Below are 12281 nucleotides of genomic sequence, written 5' to 3'. Positions count from 1 at the left end.
CAAAGCCCGACAAATTAAAATAAATAATTTAACATTTGTCTATTCTCAACATTAAAATTAGCATAATTTTATTTGGTAGTCGGAAAAAAAACGACTAAATATTTCTGAAAAATGCTTGCATATTGGAATTTAAATACAGACATACTTACATTTTTACGGCAAATTTAAAGAGAGGTTCAGCTTACAATCGTGCCTTATCGCCCTAGAAATAATCACTCCAAAAAACGAGAAAATAGATAGTAATACTAAAAAAGAAGTTAGTGTTAAAAAATCAATATGTATAAAATAGACTTTCTGTTAAATTATGATAGAGTTGCTTTCTTATTTGTACTAAATGTTACAAAAATCATCGTAATAGTTGAAATAGATTAGACGATTCTAAAAACCCTAGAGTTAAACTTATGAACGGACCGACACTAAATGTAGAAGAACCCGACTTTAAAAGTCTTTCTTTTCTTAGTACAAAAAATTGAGGGGGTAAAAGTACCAAAATAGCAGAGGAAGTAAAAAAGGAAGGATAAACGCCTTTCAGCGCAAATAATGGGCAAGGGGGGAATACTTATGTGTATATGATTACTTATAAATGTACGCAAAAAATTGCCTATAGTAAGATCATGTACGTAGCTTACGTATTGTATTACGTATTTGGATGGGGGAGTATATGTTCAGTAAGATCTCTAAAACAGATGGATTTTCTGATTCAAAGTTAACCTTTGATTTTCTTCTTGACGTTTGTGTGTATTAATTCTATTAAAGTAAGAAAGGTGAATTAAGGTCCATAAAGGAGAAACTTTCAACTATTCATCTTGAACTTTGATAATAATATCCCCATCTTTGAGTTGGCGGTACATTAAGGTGTTGCACTTCTTGTTCCTTGTAGGCGTCAACACCTTCCTCTGTGTGGTCTTGTGGTTGGTTGTACCTGCAGGGATAGAGGACAGGTAGTGTCACAATACTTGTTCAGTGTAGGAGTCAACACTTTCCTCTGTGTGGTCTTGTGGTTGGTTGTACCTGCAGGGATAGAGGACAGGTAGTGTCACAATAGTTGTTCAGTGTAGGAGTCAACACAGCTTCCTCTGTGTGGTCTTGTGGTTGGTTGTACCTGCAGGGATAGAGGACAGGTAGTGTCACAATACTTGTTCAGTGTAGGAGTCAACACCTTCCTCTGTGTGGTCTTGTGGTTGGTTGTACCTGCAGGGATAGAGGACAGGTAGTGTCACAATAGTTGTTCAGTGTAGGAGTCAACACATTCCTCTGTGTGGTCTTGTGGTTGGTTGTACCTGCAGGGAAAGAGGACAGGTAGTGTTACAATACTTGTTCCTAGTAGGAGTCAACACAGCTTCCTCTGTGTGGTCTTGTGGTTGGTTGTACCTGCATGGAGAGAGGACAGGTAGTGTTACAATACTTGTTCAGTGTAGGAGTCAACACCTTCCTCTGTGTGGTCTTGTGGTTGGTTGTACCTGCAGGGATAGAGGGCAGGTAGTGTCACAATACTTGTTCCTAGTAGGAGTCAACACATTCCTCTGTGTGGTCTTGTGGTTGGTTGTACCTGCAGGGATAGAGGACAGGTAGTGTTACAATACTTGTTCCTAGTAGGAGTCAACACCTTCCTCTGTGTGGTCTTGTGGTTTGTTGTACCTGCAGGGATAGAGGACAGGTAGTGTCACAATACTTGTTCCTAGTAGGAGTCAACACAGCTTCCTCTGTGTGGTCTTGTGGTTGGTTGTACCTGCAGGGATAGAGGACAGGTAGTGTCACAATAGTTGTTCAGTGTAGGAGTCAACACCTTCCTCTGTGTGGTCTTGTGGTTGGTTGTACCTGCAGGGATAGAGGACAGGTAGTGTCACAATACTTGTTCCTAGTAGGAGTCAACACACCTTCCTCTGTGTGGTCTTGTGGTTGGTTGTACCTGCAGGGATAGAGGACAGGTAGTGTCACAATACTTGTTCAGTGTAGGAGTCAACACCTTCCTCTGTGTGGTCTTGTGGTTGGTTGTACCTGCAGGGATAGAGGACAGGTAGTGTCACAATACTTGTTCCTAGTAGGAGTCAACACAGCTTCCTCTGTGTGGTCTTGTGGTTGGTTGTACCTGCAGGGATAGAGGACAGGTAGTGTCACAATACTTGTTCAGTGTAGGAGTCAACACCTTCCTCTGTGTGGTCTTGTGGTTGGTTGTACCTGCAGGGATAGAGGACAGGTAGTGTCACAATACTTGTTCAGTGTAGGAGTCAACACCTTCCTCTGTGTGGTCTTGTGGTTGGTTGTACCTGCATGGATAGAGGACAGGTAGTGTTACAATACTTGTTCCTAGTAGGAGTCAACACAGCTTCCTCTGTGTGGTCATGTGGTTTGTTTTATGTGCAGTTTTAGGGGAAAGTTTTGCAACAATGCCTATTCTTCCCTGCAAAAAAGTTTTATTTTTTAAAAACAAATATCTTTTTAAATATATCTACTTTAGCAAATCTTTATCCTATTCTGAACTTTGTTTTTTCTAAATTTAACCCCATGTTGATAGTTACCGAAATAACATTATCATTTTATTATCCCTCACCCCTGGTTGAGGGGAAAAGCACTCAATATGCAAAATTACAAAATTGCAACGTGCAAATTCTTTGTGTAGGGTGTGCCCAGCCCATAGTCTTTGCCTTTTTCGGCGGAAGGAAGTATTTAAAATGAGTTATGCTTGCAAATGTGAAATAATTTTGAGGGCATTCAGTAGGCAACTATTAAATGCTAGTAAATTGGAGCATGTTAGAATCATCGTTTTTTAATTTAGATTTTTACAGAGATTCTTGTAACGATATGGATTTTAAAAATAGGTACAAGTTTAAGCAGAGATTTTTTTTATTATTCTCCAAAATTAAGTACGTATAAATGAACATTGCTTTTATAATTAATATATTATGTCTACTTTTTAAAGGTTATAACTTTTTTTTATTATTTTACTAAGAAAATTTGAGTTATCTTACAAATGTAACTCAAAACATATGAGTAAGATCAAATAATGTTTATGAGGTGTCATGCAAATTTTGCATTCATTATTGATGTACAAATATTCAGGGATCTAAGGGATAAGACAATGGCCGATTGATGTACATTGTACATTGCCATTGATAATTACCCCTTCTGTGGATTACAATTAGTTCTTGAAACGTTTGGACACTCAACTTAATGAACAGAACAGACAGATCAAAATTTAATAAAAGTCCCTAAAGTTTTTGAGCCAACGAACAAGAAATCGTTTTTTAAGGACTTGTGTAATAAACAGCCAAATGTCCCCTTCCTCCGTGACAAATATTTGTGTGGGCTATGCAACAAGTTTAAATATTTATGTTGGTTAGGAAGGTGTTTATGCTAATGTTCATGTCACACAAGAAATAGATACGCATACACTACAAATCTTTGCATACAGGGTGCCAGTACAATGACTTTAAAGCTTTATTTTTTTCGGGGTTGAGTTACAAATCTCGGAGTGGGATCAACAACTAGGGGCACGAATAATCCAAAAAATTTCACTCTTAAAAATGTTTTACCTTAGGAGTAAAATATAAATTTAGTGGGGTATATTTAAATATTCCACTGACATTGTTGGGGTGTTAGAAATCCTCCTGTTTTAAATCACTTCAAACTATTGTGCAAAACCATATGAAATGTTTTTAAATGAAAGGGGTAAAATTTTATAATTTTCATTAGATTTTTGGGATGCCTATTCCTATAAAGTACACTCACAAACGATATTTCACCTTTTAATGGTTAATATTTGTTTATACATTTGACTGATAAGATGAGATCTTATGGATGTTTTCATACTTGTTAAACTCTTAAGTTTAAATAATCATCTTAAAGACAACTGTTTCCCAACAAAAATCACCCTGTAATCCATCAAGGCAATTATAAATACATAAAATCTACTGGCTGTTAGAAGTGGTGCATGAGAATCAGTAATAATAATAATAATCACAAATAATCAGTACCAAACAAATTAAGTACAGTTTTGTTTCATTCTAATCTGCACAATGTCAAGGAAGTTAAATTCTCAGTGCATCTTTCCCCCCCCCCCCCCCAATCTCTCTACGCCATCATTACATCTCCCTCTAATTCCTCCTGGCTTTCCTCTCACACAGCTCCGTCGAAGCCTGCGGGTGATTGATTGCCCATTAGCAATTGGCAATGTCTAACCGTCGTCGACAACTATGTATCCTGTGGTACATACCAGGGATCTAAAGGGATAAGACAATGGATGATAAATTGATGTACATCCCCAACGATCCCTCTCCTGTAGATTAAAATTATGGTTGAAACGTTAGGACACTCAAATTAATAAATCAACCAATCAAAATCCATTAAAAGTCCCCAAAGTTATTAAGACAACGAATAAGTAAACGTTATCAACAGCGCATTGTCCCCTTCCTTCCTGAGTACATACACAATAATATACAACACATACATTCATATATATACACACAATACTTGTTTCAATGTTATGTAAAAAGGTTAAGTAATAAAACTGCTGTGTCATGGTCACTTTTTTGCGCAATTAAATTTTATTTATGTCCATAAGGAAAAAACATGTGTTGTTAATAGTTCTGAAATAGAATCATTTATTTTGTTAAAAATAATTTAAATAGAACTTAAGCACAGTCCACAGTTGAAGTATTAAATTTTTATCATAATGTGAAAACGGTTAAAAAGGTCCGAGTTATATACTGTTATTTTTATCCTGAAGTTTATCAGTCACTTTTCAAGGCATATAAAAATGTATAGCGCAAGCCTACAACTTTCCTTTGATACATAACCTTGGCAAGTGGACTTTTATAGTTCTAGGAAGTTGAAATCCAACCAATTCTTGCTGTTGAAGTAGTTAAACAAGCATCAACAATGACCATAAAAATAAAAAAATAATAATGAAAAATGTACATACAATAAAAAGGATGCTAAAGCTAGAGTTGAATTGTTTTTTAGTCAATTGCTAACATAAGCTATATCAACAGCAAAAGTTCATGTAGGATATTTAAAAAAGCCTACTTTTTTCTTACAGGCTATCTTATTATATAAAGTAGTAAGGCTTTTTTTTGTCTGAAGCTTAAAAGTTAAATAACTACTAAACTGATTGAGTTCTCCTTTAAAGGGAAGCTTCACAAATGTCCTGTGATGACTTTAAGCTATTCTAATTTCAAATATGATCCTTGGGATGGTTTCAGGCTATTTTTCTGCCCAATACTTTGAATACAAAGCTCCTAGATGGACGGGGCGCAGCCGCTAGTATCTATTAAATTGCTTGTCGAGAGAATATATCATAACGTAACATTTTTGAAGACAGTTGAATTAAATTTATGTATAAATAGATAACTAAAATAACTATTTACTCAAAGAGTTGCTTAGGTTGTAAAAAGCTGTGTGTGAAAAAAGGTGTATTGCCGGTTATATATTTTGCACAAAATCACTCATAGACTCCCATACACACCTTTACATCCAGGGATAAAGGGATACATTAACATATGCATGAAAGAAGTATTACATTTTGCAAAATTAGACTCAGCTACACGCTTTTACCCTTAATGAAAGGTTGGATAAAAGGCTCAAAAATAAAGTACACTTTATTTTAAGTGCAACAAATAACTCCAGTTTTTATGAAAGATATTTCGGAAAATGCTTTATTTCTTGTAGAATGGATATTCATAAAAAAAATCTAAAATTGTACGGCAAATATCCTTACTTTCACTCAAAGTGACTAGTGAGCATATAAACCCTTACCTCTTATTGAAATAATTTGAAATAGATAGGAAGGTCTGTGGGGGGGGGGTTATCTTTTTCTTTATGCCTGAATCTGAAGGACTACCTTAATACCTAATACAACCTAACCTAAGGTAAACACAAACACTCGAAAACTATCCCACTCCCCACTTAAAGAAAAGAAGGTAGATTTCATTGCTCGATATGAACTTTGAGGGAAACCCCTTAAATCCTTTTTTTATATTATTTTTTACATAATCCTTATACTAACAGAAAATCCCACACGCACTAAGTGAATAATCTTATATGACAACTTGAGGTTTTACTAACAGTTTTTTTTCACATAATAATAATTATAAAAGAGTTAGATTCAATTTAATATACTTGTAAAATATTAATCTTCAGTGTATGTAGTATTTATTTACTAATTAACACAATAAAACAACAGTTAACCAATAAAATATATAATTTTAAAAGTAAAATAACAAGAATGTCAAAATATTAGAATTCATAGCCAAAGACGTCCTGATATATTAATTTTACCCCCTGTTTTCAAAGTTCTTAAGGGTAAAGCAATTTATGAATATGGAAAAGTAAAAATAAGCTCGTTAAATTGATATTAATTATTTATTTATTGTTTTTGTTATTATTAATTATAATTTTTCAAAAGTTTTCAGAGCCAAATTTATGGGTATATTTAAGTGCATTTTTAGGGATTAACTGAGAACTTCATTTTTTTCGATTTAAAAACGAAACAAAAATATGCATACTTAAAAAGATAAATAGTACTTACTTTATTCTTCTAAATATATACATAATTGTTTTAGAGTTGCTAAAAGAGGGGGTAGGGGAGTTTCCCTGATAATTTGTTAGGGTGGGTGTTATCATCATCAACCCCACACAACCAATTTATACGTGTTTTATGCATTCTTTAAGGAATAGAAAAAAGATACTTTTTAAGGGGTGGTTAAAAAGTTTTCATCTCGGTCTGTTAATTGCACACGATAATGATTTGCAAATTAGAGGCCCTAGCCTTTTATAGGCATACATTTGTTCTATGTACAATCAAAGATATTCATATAAAAGTTAAAGAATTAGAGGTCCTCACCTTTTTTAGGCATACTGCTCCATGGGGTATCAAGGTACGTACAATTTTTCATGTATATAAGTTTAACAATTAGAACTCATTTAGAAGTATACATTTGTTATAAAGATCAAGAAAGATTCATAAATATTATGGTATAAAAGTTAGAGACTCATATCTTTTTGTAGGGTTACAATTACACATAGGATATCATGAATGCCAATATATCTCAATCCCTATATATGGGGGAGTTTCGGAAATTATTCCTGCAGGGCCCTAACCCTGTGGGACTACCCTATACCCAATCTAACCTAACCTAAATTGACCAAAGGTAAAATTAGGGTTGGGCCGGATAGTTTTTTGGCCGGATACCGGATATCCGGCTGATTTCAAATGCCGGATATCCGGTATCCGGCCAAATTACTGGCGTCTTATTATATAAAACTGGCGGCTACGCCCTTAGAGGCCTCTAGGGGCACTTGAGGGGGGGGGGGGGAGTTGAATCTGATAACCATTTTTTTGTATTTCAGATTTAAGAAAGAAAAAAAAATTTAGCGGGGTGAAATTTTTTTTAGGGGGGGGGGGCTGACGCCCCCTTATTTTTACATTTAATTGAAAAATTAAATAAAAATATTTTTTTGGAGGTTTTTTTTTTCTAGGGGCGATTTCTCTTGGGAGAGTGGTGCTACCCTTCCCCAAAATAGTTCTAAACCTTCCCAGGGCCTGTGAGAAGCTACCCTGTAAAGGAGAACCCGATCGGTTCAGCGGTTAGCGAGATTCTTCAGTACAGACAAACAGACAGACAAACAGATAAACATCCTGTTACTTTATTATAAGGATTCAGGTTAAAACATAAAAATTATGTAACTATTAAATGATCTTTCTTCAAAGCAATTAATCTAATAAACTATTTCTACCCTCAATCTGTAATATTAACCCCTGTTGGAGGATGGGCGGGGAGGTGGCATTGTATGCATGCCATCCCCCCCGGGTGCATTTTCTGTGTATAAAAGGTCGAAGGCTATAACTAAGTGACTTTTAAAATATGGGTATGACACATAACTGAGAGTTGGAATTTTTTGAATACCTCCTTCCTGGCGGGCACAGGATGCCAGCAAACCTGGCAAGGTAATTCAGGTAAAAAGTAAAAACATTTTTTTTTACTTAAACAAAGCATATTATGTTATCAAATACTTAAATATTCTATAGTCATACATCCTCATATGAAATATAGGTATTCAAGTCGATTTCAGGTTCCAGGTAAAGTCCTGCAAGTCCTTAACCTCCAGGTCTCCAGAAATCTTTAAACGGTTCCTGTGACAGCAATTTTTGACTTGGAGACTTCAAATTTTAAACTTAGGCTTTTTATATGTCTTCATGACATATTACAATTTCATAAAATCCGTTTCTGTTTACCTGCCGACCGCCAGTTTGCAGCTGGCAGCTGCCAAGTACTGCTGCCCCCGCCAAAATTTATGTATTCAGATTTCTAATATAAAATTTACATAAAGATAAACAAATTCAGAAAAAAATTGTTCTTCTAGCTTCAATAATGAGAAAATTACAGCCAATTATAATTTAAAAAGCAGAAATTTTTGTTGTAAAATATAAAATATTATATCGCCGGATACCCGGCCGAATAGTTTCAATATCCGGTATCCGGCCGGATATCCGGCCTCACCGGATATCCGGCCCAACTCTAGGTAAAATACTAACACACTTAACTCTTACCTTTTCCCTCATTTTTAACTGTTTTAAAAATAAGGGGGTATAAGGTTCTGTGATCGAAATCCATTTTGAGGGAGACAGTATTTAATAGTCGTTTAACGCATCGTATTATAGACACCTACCTGCGGATATTAAAATGGAAAATAATGATATTAAGACCAGTTTTGTTAGCCACGAGGGGCCGGAAACATACTGGAAAACTATTTCCAAAGTGTTTGAATCAAGAATTCCAACCTTTAATGAACATTCTTTGGTTGTTATTTTAAACTTTAATCCTTTCATGCTCATTGTGTTTCATATGGGATTAAGATGAGTATTTCCTATGTTTTTTTTAGTTGTGAAGCTACTCCATAATTACCTCTTAATATATTTTTTATTCGACTGTTATTCAATAGCAGCTCATACCAATAACGAAATTAATTTGGAAAAAAATCACAAAACCTATACTTGTTTTTATTCCTGATTCAATAGGCTTCTGTTATTCCTTGTAAATATTATCTTTACTTATAAGTTTTACTTAAGTTATCAGGGATCTAAAGGGAAAAGACAATGGCTGAAAATTACCTCATCTGTGGATTAGAATTAGTGCTTGAAACTTTAAGACACACAACTGAATGAACTAACCAATCAAAATTCAATAAAAGTCCGCATTTTTTAAAAGTCAATTGTACAACCCATTGTCCCCTCCCTTCCTGGTCAGTTATGCTTTGGTCCATTCGTTAAAATTGCTATTGGGAAAACAATATATACATTGAAATACTTTAATTTTTTAAAGAAGGGGTATCAACTTTTTTCTTTATAGCTAGCCGGTTCTTTTAGTAAGTAGTAGATGTAAAATTTTTCATAGAATTCAGATATGCAATCGGTTTTTTTGTAGACCTCTTATTTTTTAAGTAATTTAAGTTTTTTAAAAATATAATTAAGTCGGTTTTAAGGTACTAAAACGCAACAAAATAAAAGAAGAAAATGGCCAGTGAGAACAAAAATAGTAAGATCTTTAATTTGACACCTTACTTTTAAAATTCTGTTGAGTAATTATTGAAAAAATCTATTTTTTTAACCTCGGTTTAATAAAAACTTTAGACCTAAATATTTTCTCAAACAGACATAAAAAACATGGGTTCATATATACCTTTAGAATCAGAAAAATATTACGAATCCATTGTAAGCAAAATTGAAAAAAAAGTAAAAAAATAAAAAAATATAAAAATGGCCAATTGTATTTTTTGTTCTGGCAACACTATCGTCTTCCCTTTTTTACCCCCTCTATACCCCCTTCCCATTTTTATAGTCAATTCAAGAGTTAAGACGTTGCCTGTACAATATAATATATGATATTTTCATATAATTCCTTTTATTGTAGTTTATATACTATATTGTAAACTTTTTTTTCAATTTTGCTTACAATGGATTCGTAATATTTTTCTGATTCTAAAGGTATATATGAACCCATATTTTTTTACTTGTGAAATGATAAAATTGAGTTCAAAGTTTTTATTCTCATGGGTTTAAAAAAATCGATTTTTTCAATAATTACCTGACAGAATTGAAAAAGTAAGGTGTCAAATTAAAGATCTTACTTTTTTTGTTCATAATGGCCATTTTCTTTCTTTTTTTTTGTTGCATTTTAGTACCTTAAAATCGACTTAATTTTTTTTTTTAAACTTAAATTACTTAAAAAATAAGAGGTCTACAAAAAAACCGATTGCATATCTGAATTCTATGAAAAATTTTACATCTACTACTTACTAAAAGTACCGGCTAGCTATAAAAAAAAAGTTGATACAACTTCTTTAGCAAAAAACCTTTAAATTAGTTTTTAAAACCAACCATTAAAAATGGCTGCACATAATAATAACTGACAATTATTATTAGGGTATAATCAGGGATGGAGGGCACATTGGGCTGTCTATTACTCTGGTACCCAAAGTTTTATAACAACTTTATCTTATTCATTGGCTCAGAAACTTTGGGTAATTTTACTGAATTTTGATTAGTTAGTTCAAAACTAATAGTTTCTCACCGTTTTAGCTAATTATTCAACATAGAGATGGGGACGGTAATCTGGATTACTATCATTGGGTATTGATATCAATTTATTGTCTATTGTCTTTTTCCTTAAGAACCCTGGTTATAATGCAATTTTTTTCATTGTTAAACATTTATGTTGTTAAGCTGTAAAGCTTGTTAACTTTCATAAACTGTCAGCTATTAATTATCACAGAGGTGGGTTAGGCATTATTCCGTAAACTTTAGATGATTAAAAAACTGCCTTTTTATTAGTAGCGAAGCTACTTTATAATTCACTTTGTCTGTCCGTCCGTCCGTAACGCTATGGGGGAAATGGAATTTACTCAGCTCCTATAAAAGATAGAATGCTGAAATTTTTTGACAACATTCCCATCATTAAGGTGCACAATTAAGGGGTATAGTCCCTTTCGTGACATCGCTTCTTATGGGGCGATTTGTCGTATTTTTCACAGTAGATTTTCTCCTACTTCTAGCCCCTGCGGGGGGCTCTAACCCTGCGGGGCCAATTACCTAACCCTGTGGGGCAATCACCTAACCCAATATAACCTAACCTAACCTAAAATAACCTAAAAAAAGCCATTTTAAAAATACGACAAATCGCCCCATAAGAAGCGATGTCACGAAAAGGACTATTCCCCAATTAAGTATAAAACATCAATGGCGGTCGGACGGCTTTTTAGCAGGTTTTAGGCTATTTTTTATTTTCCACATTTTTTCCCATATCTTTGGTGTTTATGATCCGATTTTTAGACTGCCTTTTTGTATGTTTTTGGCTATTTTTATATTTTTTACATATCCCTCATATCTTTGGTGTTTATGGTCCGATTTCCGAAATTTTTTCAGTTAAAGATATCAAAATTAAATTTCCCGTCGTTTGAAGAAAACACCAATGACGGTCAGTCCCATCTACGAACTTTTGTGCTTCGCTACTTATGGATGTTGTCATCCTTGTTAATTAAATATTAGAAAGATATTTTTACCTTTTTTCTTACCCTTAATTTGGAAAAGTATCAAAGAAAGTATGTCTCACATCTTTAGAAATTAGTTTAGGACTATTGTAAACAGCAAAACATCATTAAAAGTTATATCAAACAAGCTAAGGCTGCTGAAGACATAAATTTTAAATTCAGCCGCAGCTGCAACTAACCAAAGCATTAGTATTGTATCCAGCCACAGCCGCCTTCTCACGTATGAAGTCACAGCTGCTAAAAACATGGGTGGTCGACCAACGGCTTTATTTTATCGTTTAGGGATGCTGCAAATGTTAGTTTGTAGTGAAATAAAGAAAGGATTGGGGCAAGGCAACGCATCTTGTTAAAAATGAATTTAACTATACGTGTAATTGAAAATATTGCATTTCTGACCTTCAGTTCAAGTTCTTGTTTTGGGGAATAAAGGTACTAAGAAAGAGAGGGAATGTCTGATTGAGCCAATAAATGAATCGCATCGGAGCATACATGAAATCTCATTGGTTGAATTAAACTGAAGTTTTCTAGATTTTTTATTAGAGTTAATTAGAGCTGTTCTATTAACTTTTACTCGAATCAAGTCCATCACATGAAGTACTGCCTTCATATTGTTGTTTCACATCTATGTTTTATCTGTGCATTAATAATAAATATGCTTCATCTATTGCAATCATTGTAAAATAATAAAAATCCCTTTATGAATTTAAGTTCATAAAATCATATTTTTTTCTTGAGTT

The 12281-nt window shown here is 33.9% G+C and overlaps 1 protein-coding gene across 1 annotated transcript in view; it reads right to left on the bottom strand.

Annotated features, from left to right (window-relative positions):
* Positions 1-12281, bottom strand: part of LOC145330791 (ribosome biogenesis protein BOP1 homolog) — a 92232-nt gene that overhangs the window by 78502 nt on the left and 1449 nt on the right. The gene's annotated exons all lie outside the window — the stretch shown is intronic.

This window comes from Acartia tonsa, chromosome 1 (genome assembly GCF_053477335.1).
Source record: "Acartia tonsa isolate MP-2025a chromosome 1, ASM5347733v1, whole genome shotgun sequence".
In the NCBI taxonomy this organism is placed as follows: domain Eukaryota; kingdom Metazoa; phylum Arthropoda; class Copepoda; order Calanoida; family Acartiidae; genus Acartia; species Acartia tonsa.
Note: the sequence above shows the minus strand (reverse complement) of the source record. Positions and strands in the feature narration are given on the sequence as shown.